This window comes from Sciurus carolinensis, unplaced genomic scaffold, assembly GCF_902686445.1.
Source record: "Sciurus carolinensis unplaced genomic scaffold, mSciCar1.2, whole genome shotgun sequence".
Lineage (NCBI taxonomy): Eukaryota > Metazoa > Chordata > Mammalia > Rodentia > Sciuridae > Sciurus > Sciurus carolinensis.
Window position 1 is genome coordinate 113,835 of NW_025920243.1, and position 2,962 is coordinate 116,796.

The window sequence follows — 2,962 nt, forward strand, 5'->3', positions numbered from 1 at the left end:
GAAACATGAGACACTACATTTAAAACATTTTAACGTAAGCTGGTGACAATTGGGCTTCCATCTCATTAAATACTACCCTCCCTTAGGCAACAGCACTCCTGGGTGTTACTGATGTCATGATTCCCATCTTTTTTCTTGTGCTTTTATTAATATATATTATGATGAACTTTAATACATATTTCTTAAAAATACTGTGGAAAATAAAGACTAGAGTTATAATGGAGATTACACTAGAGATTTAAAAAACATTTCTCATATATGTTTTGGCAGGATGTTGTGTTATTGAGTGGCTTCTAGAGACTCTTCAGCCTACTCAATTTCACCTTGGAACACTCTGTTTCCCCAGGAATCTCCTTTCTGCTTGTGTGACACCAAGGCTTTTGCAGCTGGTGGGACCTTAGTATGTGGTGACTGAGCTGGGGCCATGGCACCCAAGGTCCAGAGCCCTCAGCTGCAGCCTCTTCCTCTCACAGACATAATCTGCTGTGTTACTCCCAGACCAGCAGCACATGTGGCAGCTGGGCCACTCTAGCAAGGCAGTGTTTGTTCAGGGCTGCACCACTATGGGAGGATATTGTGTAGCTTGCAGGCAGTAATACACTCCAACATCCTCAGCCTCCACCCTGCTGATTTTCAGTGTGATGTCTGTCCCTGATCAGTGGACAGACATCACTGAACCCGTTTGGGACCTGTAATATAAAGCAGATACCCCGCCTCCCAACCACTTGTCAATCTGCACTCTGCCCACCTCTTATGTTACAGGAATTTCTGGCTTACCCTGACGCCATTTTCCTGCTTCTCACGCTATGTCCTAACATGCTAGATAGCTATAGGTTCATCAGTCAACTTGCAAGTATTCTCCTCCACTACTGGTTCCTTCTAGCCCGGGAGATTCCAATATCTGGGAGAAGCACACACGCCATCTTCTCTTTTTTCCTTTCTTTTCACCCTGAAGCAGATGTGTTAGTCGTCCGCATAAAAGTCTCTTGTGTGAGACCTCATGTCTGTGGTGCATTTTTCTGGGAGCTATTGGCGAGCCGCAACTGAGACATGCGAGCTGGTGGCAGTTCAGCGGGAGTGCGCAGCAGCGACTAGAATCACCGTGGGTCCCAAGCTGCCTTACATCTGGTGCCGAAACCCGGGGTGAGTCCTTCCGGTAACTAAGCAAGTGGAACCCCATCCAATACTCCAGTGCCCGCAGATACAGGCTCACCTTCCATTTACCTGGATGCCCAGTTTTCTGCATGCAACACCGGACTCCAAATTGGTGAATTCCCCTTAGGCAGGTCCCCTAGACCATTTAAACAGACCTCTGCTGACCTGAGAAGTGATTGTTGAGTATCCAGGGCTCTCGAGGCTGCTGAGGTGTGGGGGTACCCCCAGCCACGACTTTCAAAGTTATGGCTGGTCCCTTTAGTGGTCTTATTTACCAGGTGGATTCCTGATTTTATGGTGCTGAGATTCTTTCTCAGGGTTTGAGGCTTATTTTCTTGTAGCACTCGAAATCCTGGCCAGGTCCTCAAACTCTCTCAGCCAATGCCCGGTAGACACTTGTACTGTGTGACGACCAGATCTGTGTAATACCTTCTCATTGCCTAACACATGGTTGTGGGATGCCCGATCACTAACTTCGGCGTTTCTCAGTATTCGCCATGGGATTTAGGACTTCCACCCTGGCAAACTCACCCCTGAGATGTTTATTAAATGATCTCAAACACCTTCACCTGTTCCCTGAATTAGAGCCAAACTGTCCTTTAGATAGTAAATCAGAATGGTGTATTTATGACACCTTAAATTCTAGCATTATACTAGGTATAATTATATGCATAATTATACTTATAATTAAGTACATATGTGGGTGACCTGGTGAATGGAAAGAGACTTTTCCCCTTCGTGTTTTTCCTTTCTTTCGTGCTAAACCTAATCTCTGTTCTCCTCAAAAACCTGAATGTGTTCTCTTGGCTTCTCCTCCCCCTTTTAACCCTTCTTTATCTTCTGAGTTTGATCCAGCTGATGAATCATCTCCTTACAGGCCTCCTACTGCAGAAGCCCCTTTTCATTCCTCTCCTTTGCCTCATTCTGTTTCTCCTTCTGCTCCTCCACTCAGCCCACCAAGTCCTCCCACCACGCGGTCTCATGCACATGTCCTAGCTCCTTTATGGGAGGTGACTGGCACAGAGGGAGAAATCAGAGTCCATGTTCCCTTTTCACTGTCTGATCTGTCCCAAATTGAGAAGTGGCTAGGCTCCTTCACCACCAACACTGCAACCTTCATTAAGGAATTTCAGTACCTCACCCAGTCTTATAACCTTACCTGGCATGACATTTACATGATCATGTCCAACACCCTAACCCCTGAGGAGCTCAGGAGAGTTTGGGAACAGGCACGCAATTATGCAGATGAGATTCATCAATCGACCCCAACCCACCCCATTGGGGCTGAAGCAGTACCAGATAGGGAGCCCCTATGGAACTATAATACCGAGGCTGGGTGTCTACAGCAGGATAGGTTTCAAACCTGTGTCCTTGCAGGTCTATGAAAGGCTGCTATTAAACCCATTAACTATGACAACCTTTAGGAAGTAATACAGGACAGAGATGAAAACCCATCAGCATTTCTACGTCGCCTCACAGAGGCCATGCTCAGGTACACTAACCAGGATCCTGAGACTCCGGAGGGATGGTGGCTACTTATGACTTATTACTTTTCCCAAAGTTACCCTGACATAAAGGTTAAATTGAGGCAGTTGGATAGGGGACCCCTTACCCCACAGCCACAGGTTCTAGCAGTGGCATTCAAGGTTTATAACAGAAGGGAAGAAAAAACCCAAAAATTAAAATACCAAATGCTGGCCAAGACTTTCAGCCAGCTAGTCCTGCCCAACTGTCCACCGCTAGGGGCGCCAAGCTCCCAGAAGACCTCCAAGTTCATGCCTCAAGTGCAGGCAAGAGGGCCACTGGG